Source organism: Amblyraja radiata, chromosome 3 (genome assembly GCF_010909765.2).
Source record: "Amblyraja radiata isolate CabotCenter1 chromosome 3, sAmbRad1.1.pri, whole genome shotgun sequence".
Taxonomy (NCBI): domain Eukaryota; kingdom Metazoa; phylum Chordata; class Chondrichthyes; order Rajiformes; family Rajidae; genus Amblyraja; species Amblyraja radiata.
The window spans coordinates 67,805,334-67,820,881 of NC_045958.1; the positions used below are offsets into that span (position 1 = coordinate 67,805,334).

The window sequence follows — 15,548 nt, forward strand, 5'->3', positions numbered from 1 at the left end:
GCCCTGACTTGAGTCCATTCTAATGGACACATGTTCTGCATTACTAACTGCTGAGCTCTCAAGGATTATTGTTCAGTCTCTTCCAAATTGCCATCTACAGTCTCCTTCCTGGGACCACATCCAAAGATGGGAGGGTTAAATCCCACACGTATATTGATGACGCCCACCTCGGACCTCCAAGTCACTGCAAGTTTCTTGTCGTGGCCTGGTAAGTTAATAGTGTTTAATTGTCATATTCACTGGCACCAGAACAATGGAAATCTTACTTTTGTTGTAGCTTTACACAATATAACAATTAAACATACCTAAACAATAACACAATATATTATCAGTTTTAATCGGTGACTAGACTGCAAGCTGCAGTATACAGTGAGATCTTGAAGCCCTTACTAGTTTGATGCTGAGCTAGGGTTGTGGTTTAGGGTTGTGCAGGGTGATACAAGAACCTGATGAATGAAGAGAAGAAGTCAAGTCAAGTCAAGTCAAGAGTGTTTTATTGTCATGTCCCAGATAGAACAATAACATTCTTACTTGCTGCAGCACAACAGAATATGTAATCATAATAAACAATATAACAAAAACTCAGAAAAAAGAACAAAAAACAATAACAGTGCAATAATAATAATAATAATAATGTCTATTGTAGTTCATAGCTTATGAGGTTGTAGCGTTTAATATGGCTGATGGCTGTAGGGAAGAAGCTGTTCCTGAACCTGGACGTTACAGTTCTCAGGCTCCTGTACCATCTTCCCGATGGCAGTGGTGAGATGAGCGTGTGACCAGGATGGTGTGGGTCTTTGATGATGTTGCCTGCCTTTTTAAGGCAGAGACTACGATAGATGCCTTCGATGGTGGAGAGGTCAGAGTCGGTGATGGCCTGGGCAGTTTTTTTCAACTTTTTGCAGTCTTTTCCGCTCCTGGACGTTCAAGTTGTCGAACCAGGCCACGATGCAACCAGTGAGTATGCTCTCTACTGTGCACCTGTAGAAGTTCAAGAGAATCCTCTTTGACATACTGAATCTCCATAATCCTCTCAGGAAGTAGAGTCGCTTGAACCAGGATAATTTGGTCATTTCAGACATTTGGTCATGAAGAAGGGTCTCGACCAGAAACGTCACCTATTCCTTTTCTCCAGAGATGCTGCCTGTCCCGCTGAGTTGCTCCAGCATTTTGTGTCCATCCTTAGCATGGTCTCAGTATTCAAGTGGGAGTGCGTTTCAATGTGAACATTGTAATTGTCACCTCCATATTTTGTAAGTAAACAAAATATTTTGTGTTTAAACACAGAACTTAAAATGTACTTTAAACTGGATATATACTTGAAAAAGGATGGATCTGCAAGATTATTTGGAATGGAACTAATTAAATAGTTCATTGCAGCGCAACCCACAATGAACCGAATGGTTTCTTTCTGTTTTGATATTATGTCAACTACAAGCAATGCAAGATGTCTACTCGAAAAGGCTCTCACATACTCTCCCTGAGTTACCTGCAGATCTCTTCCAGTGATATTAAACCTACACTGCAACCAAATGATCAAATAAACAGAGATGCTATCGATTTATAAATTTATACAAAATGCTAATTTATTGGTGTAAAACAAAAGAGAAAGAACATCTTGATCTTGAGACATGATTCGATTGTTTTGAGAAAGAAAACAACCTCAAATTAAACTACCTGGGAAATTGAATGTGTTTAGAAGATGTAAAAAATGTCAAATACACGTTTTATTTAGGCTATTGCTTTACTGAGATGTCTGAAGATGTTATTAGGTTTCATGGCGAATTAGTAACTCCTTTTTCAACAATTTACATATTTATTAACCTTCACTAAGCCTTCGAATCACAGACTGAAAGAAGTCCTGAGGTCATGATATTATGGCATCTGGAGCAATATGAAAAGGAATTATACTATTATTACATTCTGAGACAGGATCCTGATCCAAAATGTTGACTGTCCATCCCCTCCACACATGCTGCCTGACCCACTGAGATCCTCCAACACTTTTTCTTTTGTTCAAGATACAAGCATCTGCAGTTTCTTCTAAGTCACCACCTCTCACTTCTCCGGATCAAATTCCATTTGGCATTTTATTGCCCACGTGACTGGATTATTCTCCAGCCGTATGGAGCTGTCACCCTCATGGTCAATTAGACACCCGGTTTTTGTTCTTCAGTCACGCCCCTAAACTTACACCTAAATCATTCATATATATCAGGGAGAGCAAGGGATCGAGTTCTGAGTCTTGTGCAAGCCCTTGCGTAATTGTCTTGTGTAATCAAGGTTCCAATCACAAATAACATCTATCACACTTTTCTTCCTGCAAGCGAATACAATTACAACTTTTAAAAGACATTTTAATGGAAGGTTTGCGAGGGATATGCGCCAAATGCAGTCAAACGGGTCTAGCACAGTACGTCACTTGGTTAGCATCAACAAGGTAAACTTTGTTTAGGGGTGGTACAGTGGCGCAACGGTAGAGTTGCTGCTTTACAGAGTCAGAGATCCTGGTTAGAGCCTGACCACGGGTGCAGTCTGTATGGAGTTTGTACATTCTCAGTGTGACAGCATCAGTTTTTCTGGATGCTCCAGTTCTTCTATATTCCAAAGACTTACAGGTTTGTAGGTTAAGTGGCTTCTGTAAATTGTCCCCAGTGTGCAGGATGCAAAAGTGGAATAACATAGAACTAATGGGCTGAAGTGCCTGTTACCACGCTGTATCTCTAAACATCTAAACCTAAGGGCAGGTTTCCGTGCAGTATAGTTGAATCATTCTATGACTGGTGTAAATGGGCGATTAATGGTCAACATGGGCTAGATGGGACTGTATCGGTGCTGTATGACTTTACAACATTTCAGAAAGTGTAGCTCTCCCTTTGTGCTGCACTATACACCATTTCTATTTTTTTCTACCTTGAATTTTAATCAGGACTTGAACCTATAAACCTCTGACAAAGTTGTGAAAGTTTATCATCTGAGCCATGATCAGCTGCAGTGAAATATTTATTTCAGTATTCAAGTAACCACATGAATAAAGGTTTCAGCCACTGTGCAAACGAGAAAGGATTTTGGAAACCATGTGGCAAGATTATCCAATGACAGACTGGTACAGTTTTACCAGTAGAAAGCAAAATGATACTCTGAATTTTTGAGGATATCTATAACATTACGCCAGAGATAAGATCAATCGGTTCAGTAGCTACAAGATTCAATCCGGAAATGAATTCTAAAATGAGATAAACAATGCTTAGATATGAGGTCCTGAAAAGAAAGCAGAGTTTAACTGAATTTCTAGGTCAAAACCTTTCTCTCGGAGACAGGGCAATTAAATCATACATCCCAATGGAGAATCATCAACCTTTTTTATTGAGGTTTAAAGCATGATATGGATGGAAGCTGCTGTTATGCTCATTTCTACCATTCTGTTTAAATAAGGTGAACAAATGCAAAAAAACAGTAAAACAAATAAGTGGATCCTAAGATACTTGCATTAGGCCATGGGAGCGATGAGTATCTGGCACTTTGAAATTAATGGGCCAATACCCATCTTTGAAATTAATGGATTAACATCTCACATGGTAAGGGTCAAAGTAACCTTGCAGCATTAAATGCTTGTCTGTCACTGTTGGCAGCAATGACCTTGTAGAAGCAATTTCCTCCCATTAGACATTACTTTAATTGATAATTGGCAGGAATGAGGTGATGTTGAATTACAGAACATGTGCCTGTGCTAGGGCAGCAGAGTAGCGTTGTGGTAAAGTTGCTGCCTTGCTGACTCTGGGTACTGTCTGAACAGAGTTTGTACGTTCTCCCTGTGACTGCGTGGGCTTTTTCTGGGTGATCCGGTTTCCAGCCATACTCCACAGATATACAAGTTTGTAAGTTAATTGGCTTCAGTAAATTTTTAAATTGTCACCAATGTGTAGGATACTGTTAGTGAACGGACTGATCGCTGGTTGGTGCAGACTTGGTGAGCCGATGAGCTAGTTTTCATGTTGTATCTCTAAACTAAACTAAAACTAAACTACAAGGAGGCAGGAGGTGAAAGAAGGAGAGCAAAACTATTAGAATTGAAAGCAATTTAAAGTTTGTTCAGTAACTGTATGGTACATGTTTATTATCTTATTATGCTGCAGGAACAGGTAGTTAAAAATATCTTGAAAGATTTGAACAAGCTAATGTGAAATTGTATTTATTCATCAATGACTTCCCAACCTCTAAACCGCAGTGCAGAAGTAAATTGTTGGTTCAGCTGAGCTCCCTCTCTTCCTGGACTCAGCACTGAATGCAGCGGCAGTTCAGTATCGCACTGAGACAAAGGATCGGATGCGCTTTGTATCTGGCCCCTCAGTGTTACATTAGCATGGCCGATATGTCCAGGACTGACCTGTTCATCTTAAAGGTTTAATTTAATTTGATTTAGTTTAGAGATTCAGCGTGGAAACAGGCCCTTGGGCCCACCAAATCCGCTCCGACCAGCCGTCACCCCACACATTAACACTATCCTACACACACGAGGGACAATTTACACATGCACCCAAGCCAATTAACCTACACGCCTGTACGTCTGTGGAGTGTGGGAAGAAACTGAATATCTCGGAGAAAACCCAAATGTTCACGTGGAGAACATACAAACTCCGTACAGACAGCACCCGTATTCGGGATCAAACTCAGGTCCCGGACACTGCAAACACTATTAAGCAGCAACTCTACCGCTGTGCCAACGTGCCGCCCTGGTTTAACCCTCACCATTCATTTAAAACAAAAGGTTTTCTCCTTTTAAAAATGAATATACTGCATTAATGATAATAAGTGGGGATCATGACAGAAGCCTCCTCGTGGCGATCCGTCAAACGACGCCACAATGCACTCTGTGATGCATCGGGCGACCAATTCTGTCAACATGTTGGACGACGACAGAAGCCAACAGCGAGCTACACGTCGTCTGACACACGAGCGAGCGATGTTAGTAAGTTTAGTTTAGTTTATTGTCACTTGTACAGAGGTACAGTGAAAACATTTTTTAAATTAATTAAATGCACTCAAATGTTCGTAAATGCCTTCACTAATCAAATACATACTTTGTACACAAAGAGTGTAAAAAGCCTTTGGCTGCCTGAGCCATCAAAATTCATTAGACAGTGCAACAGATTCTGTGCCCGAGGTAGAACCACTGCTCACTAACAGCTCTGCTTCACTTCTTGGTTGAGACAGGCCATATTTAGTCGTGAGATGGGTCTCAACCTGAAACGTCACCCATTCATTCTCTCCAGAGATGCTGCCTGTCCCATTGAGCTGCTCCAGCATTTTGTGTCTATCTTCAGTTTAAACCAGCATCTGCAGCTCCTTCCTCAAAACCACGTTTAGTTTAGTTTAGTTTAGAGAGACTGCGCAGAAACAGGCCATTCGGCCCACCGAGTCCGTGCCGATCAGTGATCCCCATACACTAACACTACCCTACACACAAGGGATAATTTACAATTTTTACCAAAGCCAATTAACCTACAAACCTCTACATCTTTGGAGTGTGGGAGGAAACCGGAGCACCCAAAGAAAACCCATGCGGTCATGGGGAGCACATGCAAACTTCATACAGACAGCACCCATAGTCAAGATCGAAACTAAGTCTCTGGCGCTGTAAAGCAGGAACTCTACCTCTGCTCCATAGCTACAATATATAAATGGAATTGAAGTACCCATGGCAGGCGAACCTCAGTAGCAGATTGGGTCAGGCACAATCCAGTACACTAAAAGAATATTTGAAAGCAGCGCTGTTTAATGTGGAACTGACCACAAGCAAATTAACAGTCCTGAGGGGTAAAGAAATCAGACTTGAGTCTCCCTCCCACATTGTCTCTGTCACGCTGATAAACCAAGCACAAAGCATGCAGTAAAGGCCTATGCTGTTGCATGATTGAAATATGTACATTAATTTAAAGATACACGATGGAAACAGGCCCTTCGGCCTACCAAACCCATGCCAACCATCTATCACCCACTCACACTAGTTCTACGTTATTCTGCATTCTAATCCAATCCCTACATATAAACATAGAAACATAGAAATTAGGTGCAGGAGTAGGCCCTTCGAGGAGCAATGAGGAGCAATTTACAGATGTCAGTTGACCTATATACCCACATTTTTTTTGAGGTGTGGGAGGAAACCGGTGCATCAAGAAGAAACCTATGCAGTAACAGGGAGAATGTGCAAACTCAACATAGAGAGCACTCGATGCCAGGATTGAACCCGGGTCTCTGGTGGCACCCATAAGCTTTTCACCCCAATAAATAAGGTATAGTTCATTCAAAACTTTCAAGATATAAATGTTTCTGAATCCTCTGCATGGATTTGTGGCCAACGTATCATTTAATGAGAAACACAGGGCTGGACCCTACAACTTCTTATTCTTCCACTTATAAAGATCTATATCCTAACTCTATCATCCAAAATCCCATCTATCACAGATAAAAATGATGAATCGAATGGGCGTCTACTGCTTTCCTTGAGATGGAGATACCACACTTTCATCCATCAGACACTGGATCACATTTAGAATGAAAAGTTCTGCCTATGTTCAAAAACAAAAACTACTATCAGTGGAATTGAAAATCCTTGGGACCAATGAATATTTAGACCTTTGATATTTGCCTGAAACAATTGCATTGTTTCTTGAAACAAGATATTTCCATTTCCTACATTAGTTGTCCTTTTATTTACTTGAAGGATAAGATAAATATATGTATATATCTATATTTATAGATAAAACGTATGTGTGTGCATGCGTGCGTGTGTGTGTGTATACACACGCTTGAATTATTAGCATTTTCACACCGTGAGGGTGTGATCATTGGGAAAAGAATTGACAATGATCTGTACAATTCCCATAAAGAGTTAAGCAGAGTTTTGTTCCTTCAGTCTGAGATTCATTCAAACACATTTCCCATATCCCATCGAGCAACAACCTCACCATTTCTAATCACACTTTAGAGAATGCTTCTGTGGCTGCGGCACTAAGTCATGAGGTGTGGAAAGGCTTTGCTTCAATTCAGCTCCTGCTTCCTTTAAACACTGAAAACTAAACTTCAACAGCTGAAGTTTGTACTTCATTCAGTACAAGCAATTGTAATGTTTCCCCAGACAGAATGCATTTATGGCCTTTCAATCACATTTACTTGCAATTTGTTCTGGTTGAAGCCATTGATGATATACTTATTTTCTTCTTCCATTCCATTCTTTTGCATGCATTATGCTCTCACACAATGGAAATCACTCAAAATGACTTTGTTGGAAATACTCCCCTTTCAAACAGAGAGGGAACTCAATCCACTTCATGCCATTATCCCCGTGTCTCTCTCTACGCATGCTTTCACTCTCATTCAGTTGAAATATTAAAGGTCCATGGAGGCCAAGTTTAGTTTCAGTTGGGGAACAGACTTGCTTATATCGTAGCGGAAGCAGAAAAAAAAAGCCAGTTCCAGTGTGAAGGGATCATTGTCAGGAATCTGTTGTTACGCCCTCTCTCTCACTCTCTTTCTATCTCTGACTGACAGTCCCCATTTTCTTGAAACTTTCACCTCATCCATACACCTAATTACATGTCCCTCATTAGTGGCAAATGCCAAAAACCAGTCAAGCCTTTTAAATCCTACATTTTTTGTAAAAGATCAGGGTCCACGTGGGAAAATGCTGCACCAACTCTATTAATGTCTCAAATTTCAATCAATTATGCGATTGAGAAATGGAAATAAGAAATCGATGTCCTGGAGATTCATTTGATGAATAAATTGCTCAGAAACTAGCCTGTCTGTTACAATATACCATCATTTCTCAAAGGATGAAAGGATGAAGGTTGAAAATATTACATTATTCACTGTGAAAAATCAAACTGCTTTTAAAAGGGATCCATCAATTGCCAAGCAATTCAGCTGCTTGCCATCCTTAAACTCATTTACAATGATAAAGACAAGCAGAATATGCAAATGCTATAATAGAAAGCAGAAGTGAATTATAGGCCAATGATATGATATTTAAATGATGCAAAATTGAAAAGTTCACACAGCCATGTGCAACAAAGACCAAATTAGCTGCTAAAACAAACTCACTGGCATTTATTTACCATTATTAAATTGTGTGGTCTCATATCAGTGCTCTGCTCTGTTTATCAAGTTGGTGAATCTTAGAAGGTACACAAAAATGCTGGAGAAACTCAGCGGGTGCAGCAGCATCTATGGAGCGAAGGAAATAGGCAACGTTTCAGGCCGAAACCCTTCTTCAGACCGAAACGTTGCCTATTTCCTTTGCTCCATAGATGCTGCTGCACCCGCTGAGTTTCTCCAGCTTTTTTGTGTACCTTCGATTTTCCAGCATCTGCAGTTCCTTCATAAACACTGGTGAATCTTAGAGTTTAGCTTAGTTTATTATTGTCACAGGTACAGTGAAAAGATTTTTATTGCATGCTATCCAGTCAGCGAAGATACTAAACATGATTATAATCAAGCCGTCCACAGTGTACTGAAACAGGATAAAAGGAATAACATTCAGTGTAAGATAAAGTCCGTTGAAGATATTTCAAAGATCTCCAATGGCTCTAGGAACGGAGCAGGCTCTCCATTTTAGGCTACCAGTTACCTCACCAAATGCAGAATAGCACTCTCCCTTTTCTTCAGCACAGCACCTCATAATTACAGAGACTTAGAGTCATACAGCATGGAAACAGGCCTTTCGGCCCAACTTGTCCATGCCAATCAAGATGCCTAAGCTATGCTGGTCCCACCTGCCATGTTTGGCCCATATCTCTCTGAATTCGTAATATCCATGCACCTGTCCAAATGTCTTTAAAATGTTCTTATGGTACCTGCCTCAATACCTCCTCTGGCAGCTCAGTCTATTTTCACACTACCCTCAGGTTCCTATTAAATCTTTTAAATCCCACCTTAAACCTATACCTTCTGGTTCTTGTTTCCCTTACTCTGTGCATTCACCCTGTCTATTCCCTTCATGATTTTATACATCTCCATATGATCACCCCTCAGCCTCCTGCGCTCCAAGAAATCATGTTCTAGACTGCCCAACCTCTCCCTTTAGCTCAAACCCACAATTCACAGTAACTTCATCATCAATCTAATCTGCACTCTTTCCAACTTAATGACATACTTCCTATAGCAGGGTGACCAAAACTGAACAAAATACTCCAAACGTGGCCTCACCAACATGTTGTGCACTGTAACAGAATATCCCAACTTCTATATTTAATACCCTGATTGGTGAAGGCCAATGCACCAAAAGCCTTCTTGACCAGCCTATCTACCTGTGATGTCATTTTCAGGGAATTATGTACCTGCACTCCTAGATACCTCTGCTCTACAACACTCCCCAAGGCCCTGCAATTTACTCTGAAGTTCCTGCCCTCGTTTGATTTCCCAAACTGTAAGATCTCACACTTATCTTGAGTAAACTCCATTAACCATACCTCAAGCCACTTGCTCAACTGAGTTTTGATAACCATCTTCGTGATCTACAATACCATCCACTTTAGTGTCATCTGCAAACTTACTCATGCCTTCTACATTCTCATCCAAACCATTGATGTAAACCACAACCAGCAATGGACTTGATTGATCCCTGAGGCATACCACTTGACACAGGCTTGTGTCTAATGGTGTGCCTCAGGGATCAATCAAACCAGCCTGAAAAATAATCTTCCACCATCATTGTCTGCTTCCTTTCATGAAGCCAATTCTCTATCCAGTTGACCATCTCTCCCTGGATCCCATGCGATCTACACCTTCCAGAGCAGCTTACCATGTGGAATCTTGTCAAATGAATTGCTGAAGTCCTGAAAGACAATGTCTATGGATGTGCCCTTGTGAAGCATTTTGGTTACTTCTTCAAAATCTCAAATTCGAAATGCACCATCTCCCATGTACAAAACCATGCTGATTATCCCAAATCAGCCTCTGTTCATCCAAATGCATATATATCTTTACTCCTCAGAATCCTCCCCACTAACTTACCTACCACAGATGTTAGGTTCACTAGTCTATAGTCCCCAGGATTTTCCTTGCAGCCCTTCTTAAATAGAGGCACAGCATTTGCCACCTTCTAGTCATGCGGCACTACTCCCGTGTCAAATGATCATTCGAAAAATATCTCAACCAGGGCTTCTGCAATTTTTTCTCTAGTTTCCCATAGTGTCCTCGGATATATCTGATCAGACCCGGGAGATTTATCAACCTTCATACGACTTAGGACATCGATCTCATCGTGGTATTTCCAGTTATGATACCATGATAGTATCACTGCATAAGATAGCAATGGCAGGGAACCAAGACTGCATTTAAACCTGATAAACCCTCTTCGTGTGGTGACCATGAGGTGACTATGAGAGTAGAATTCCAGAGTTAATTGGTAAAATGATCTTATTCGGCACAATTAGGGCAACACGATAAAAGTGCTTTGAGTGAAATCTTCAGAATACACCAGCTTGCTCAAAAATAAAACACCTACACTCAGTTCAGTTCAGACAGTTTAGTTTATTGTCACGTGTACTGAGGTACAGTGAAAAGCTTTTGTTGCTGGAGGCTGGGGCTAGCGTTGGGGCAAGCGTTGAGGCTAGCGTTGGGGCAAGTGTTGAGGCTAGTGTTGGGGCAAGCGTTGGGGCTAGTGTTGGGGCTAGCGTTGGGGCTAGCGTTGGTGTTAGTGTTAGGGTTAGCATCGAACATCAGGAAAAAATAAGAAAATAACACTATTCATTTAGGGTTTCATCATTATTCATGAGGATTATGTTTATTAACAATATAGAAAAAGAAGAAATGGGATAGAATTACGGAATTTCCTTATATACAGCATCCAAGTTGCAGGACACCAAAGTAGACACTTACTGAATAATCACCCATACATATGTGTGTGTGTATGTATGTGTAAGAAAGAACTGCAGATGCTGGTTTAAATTGAAGATAGACACAAAATGCTGGAGTAACTCAGCGGGACAGGCAGCATCTCTGGAGAGAAGGAATAGGTGAAGTTTCGGGTCGAGACCCTTCTTCAGATATATAATATATATATATATATATATATATATACTAGACTAAGTGGGACCCGTTGGGTCCCAGCATCACACGGGAGGGCTGGTCCCCCAACGCAATATTACACCTCTCCACCAATTCCAATATTGGTGGCCAGTGGGGGAGGGAGGGGGAGGGAAAGGGGGCTTTCTGGAGCACTAGTATGGATGTTGTGGGCTGAAGGGACTGATTTTCCAGAGGGCTAGTATGGACATTGTGGGTCGAATGGATTCTTGGGCTGGCGGTTCAGTCACTCAAGCCTGGTGTGCTGGCATCTCACTCACTCACGGCTGGTGGGTTGACAGTTGACACGGCTATGCCTTGAAATTCCATTTCAAGCAGGATGCAAGGCCACCAAATTCAAGTGCAGTTTCATACCATTCCAAGTTGGGTGCAAGGCCTCTAAAGACAGCGAGTCATGACCTCTCCCTCCTCCATCTTGCAGAGACTGAGCCACGCCCAAACTTCTGGGTTTTATAGTCCCTTCCCCCTCCCCCCAGAAGGGGTGTGGCCTTAAAAAATGGCGTGATTGACGGGAGAGAGAATCTCAACATTTTTTAAACAGTAATAACTCTTTTACTTTTCATCGATGGGAGAATCCTGATGAGCGGAGGGGCACCTGATGAACGGAGGGGGACTCTGAGTAAGATGGTCAAAAATCACAGCCATAAGTGGCAGCGTTTTTTCTAAAATCAATATACAGAACAGGAAGTGGTCAAGATCGGACTTTTAGTAATATAGATACACACACACACACACATATATATATATATATCCACATACATATATACACACATATTAACTCTGATCTTGTGCTCTTCCGGTTTGCGGGGTTTATCTAATTGCGCAAGAACGGTTGAGGTTGTAGTGTTTAATAGCCTGATGGCTGTAGGGAAGAAGCTGTTCCTGAACTGGATGTGGTTTTCAGGCTCCTGTACCATCTTCCCGAGGGGAGGGGTGAAAAGAGTGTGTGGCCAGGGTGGTGTGGGTCTCTGATGATGCTGCTGAGACACTTAGTATGACAAATTTAAAACACGCCAGGCTACCTGTCATTTCATATGACAGGTGATAAATAACCTGAGCTCCCACAAATTATATACCACCATTGAATCCACACCAGTGAGCCAAGTGCTTGAAATCAGGCACCAAGGAAAACTAACGCCATGAAGAGCAAAAGGAATGTAAGCCAGGTACAGGAGAGCGAGATCAAACAGTCAGAAGCAGAACTTAAAACATATTCTGCCAGCGAATCCGTTATGGGAGATCGATGGATACGGCATGGATGCAATTATAGCCACGAGGATTCAGGATGCTTGGTCTATGTCTGAATCATCACATCTGTTCGCCCGAAGCTGTGTCAAGTCTCCCAGCAATGGCTACTGATGAGCGTCACAGCTTTAATCACTCAGGTACGACGGTTCACACATACATTAATTCAGGATGCCTGGCTAACTCCTGAAATTACATATGGTTAACATGCTCAAGTGTAACACTGATTTGGAAATGGGGAACAAAACCTAGTACTCAAATGTGGAACAACAACAACAAAAATTCACCAGTGGCAAAGGAGCAACGAGGAGGCAATGTTAGGATGTTCCCTTGCACACGTTTATAGGCAGACATCAATTTCATGGCCTTTATGGCAGGTTGAGTTTCAGACAGGAGGAAATTGTTAAATATCATTTGCTTGTCACCTGGGAAACATGAGACAAGTTAAAATGTCTTTGCGCTCACTGCATAGAATTTTTTCCCCATGGGCAATGCTCTCCAGATGCAAACCTTTAAGGCAAATGGACAGATATAGTATACCTAACAAGTAATATTAGCCCAGGAGATTTTGTTTAAACTGAAAGATAAACGTGCGTTCTCACAGGAGTTTACTGCTTCTTTTATTTTTTACAGAGAATAAATGATGGCAGTGTGTATATTGCAAAGTTCTTCTTCCCTCAAGGGACTTGGACAATCCTGTAAAACACAGAAGTAAGCACTAAGCAATTCGCTGATCTTATTGCCTTTGACATTTCTGAATGTGTTCTTTTAAGTAAAGTTATTGTGTCGGTGCTGTTATTCTTACTCAGTCTTTTCACTGAAGAGCCAATCAAAGTCGATATTTTTTGTTCATATTGGCAGTAAATTTGGTCAAAAGATCATAGATACAGTTATAGCCTATGAAATCTGTCATGCCTGTTATGACATTCAAATAGATCATAGTTGATATGCCCTTCAATTCCATTTACCTTTCTTTGCTCCAGATCCCTTGATGAATCTTACCTGACAAAAAGCTAACAAACTCAGCCTTGAACATTTTCATTGACTGTGAATGAATCAGAGAATTTCAATTCTGTTGCTTGCCTAAATTTCCCTGAATTTACCTATGTGGCGTTCCTCCAATTTCAAGAATCTGGCTTCTTGATTCAAACCTCTTCGCTACTTTTAATCTGAAGAATAGTCCCGACCCAAAATGTCACCTATCTTTTTCCTCCAGAGATGCTGCCTGACCTGCTGAGTTACTCCAGCATTTCGTGTCTGTCTTTGGTCCAAACTGATGGTGTTGAACAGCTGAAAACTAGTAATTTTGCACTAATTTCTGGGTTTCAGTGCCTGAGGTAAGGTTGACACCTGATTTTTCTTGTGGGATTTTCATTAGCAATAGAAAACCACTCCTGATGTAAAACCCCTTCAAATTGTGCCAACAATCCTGCAATTTCAAGCTCCACTTCCAACCTGATTTTCAACTTCATTGCTGCTAAACACTACAGTTCATCTTTACTCATTTAACAATCAGCTTTTAATATCCAAAAGAAGACAGCACTAACACTAATCATCGCAAGTACCACACTGAGTCTGGCCGCTTTTCTAATCCTGTGCTCCTGGTGGGCAAGGTTTTCATTAACTTTGCTACTCCTTAAGCCATGTTAATTAAAGGGCCTACACCACAACTGCATTCTTTGTCCTCACTAGGATCTATTGTCACCTTATAATCGGCCTCAGAAGCCTAGACTGATTTGCGTGGACTTAAGGTCGCAGTCCTATCTCAGTCCTGGCCTCAAGATCATTCCAAGCCACTGCTTCTGATCTATGCAGTATATCACAGTTCACTGCTCAGTGCTGTGTAAGGGAGGGTATCCAATGCCTATCCTGAAGGAGAAGAATTCATACTTAAGGGAGCAGATCTGGGGTCAGAGACCTGTCAGCATTGCAGGCAGTGCAGAAATAAATCCTGTAGTTTCCCAGTAGTTTACTCTCCATTCTGCCTTCTATTTCGCCAGGGCAGCTTACAACCCAGTGGTAAGAATATTGATTTCTCCAATTTCAAGTAACCCTTGCATTCCCTCTCTCTCCATACCTCCACCACCTTAGTCGTCCTGTTGGATCCACTGTTCATATCCCTTTGTTATCACGCCTTCCATGGCCAACAATGGACCAATGTGGGCTCCATCTTTCCTTGGCCATCAGTGCTGGCTCTGATTTGTTCTGCATCTTTTCAAGCCTCTAGTTTCCATCTCCCCTGACTCTCAGTTTGAAGAAAGGTCTCGACCCAAATCATCACCTATTCCTTTTCTTCAGAAATGCTGCCTGACCCGCTGAGTTACTCCTGCATTTAATGTTATCGTCTGCCCTCTTGAGATATTGCAGATAACTCTGAGACAACATTCTCCTGGAGGGCACTGTTCAAGGGTCTCCATGGCCTCTTTGCAAAGAGCCTCTTTGCCTCCTTTGTAATTGACCAGCCTGTCCAGCATTAAAGAAGGCTCGACCAGAAAGGTCACACATTCCTTCTCTCCAGAGATGCTGCCTGTCTCGCTGAGTTACTCCAACTTTTTGTGTCCAGCTTCCTCTGACTCTTCATTATCATTTTCTTTTGGCAGTAGCCGGAAGAGTGTTGCTGTCAATGTGTGCAACCTGTTTAAAGGTTGGTTGTTGGTTGTTGGGAATGAAACTGCGAGAAAAGAGCCAACGAGCAAGCTCCTACAACAGACAAACAGAGGGGCGCATGCGCAGACAATATTTACATTACGCAGACAAACTAAAAACTTCGTTTTGGGAAGCATGCGACTGATGATTGCACTCTTTATGGGGCTTTCAGGAGCAGCGTTAGGGTGACGCACACTTTTGTTTTAATGCCATATAAAGGTAAGCAATTACCTGGTTGCTGCCTCCCACTCTGCTCTTAAAGTAGACACGAGTATCAACTTATACCTACGCCATAACCAATCTGCCAAGGCTTTGATCTTAGTGTTTTGAAAGACATTTGAGATTACCATTAAGCATTTGCACTTATTCCAATTTATTTTTTAACTATTGCATCTCAACAAATTGATACTTCATTTTTGAATTCAAAGTGACAACTACAAAGGTTATCACATTTGATGACAAACTCTTGCAGGAGAAATTCCTCCCACACAGAATGGGTGTTAACTGATGCGCATTTGGAAGATTAACTTCTGCAAAGTACTTGTCTGGTTCTTTGAGAAAAATCCTGC

General features: G+C 41.5%; 1 protein-coding gene across 27 annotated transcripts in view; it reads right to left on the reverse strand.

Moving 5' to 3' along the window:
• ptprd (protein tyrosine phosphatase receptor type D) overlaps nucleotides 1-15,548 on the reverse strand; it is a 578,649-nt gene that overhangs the window by 199,884 nt on the left and 363,217 nt on the right. The window lies entirely within an intron of this gene.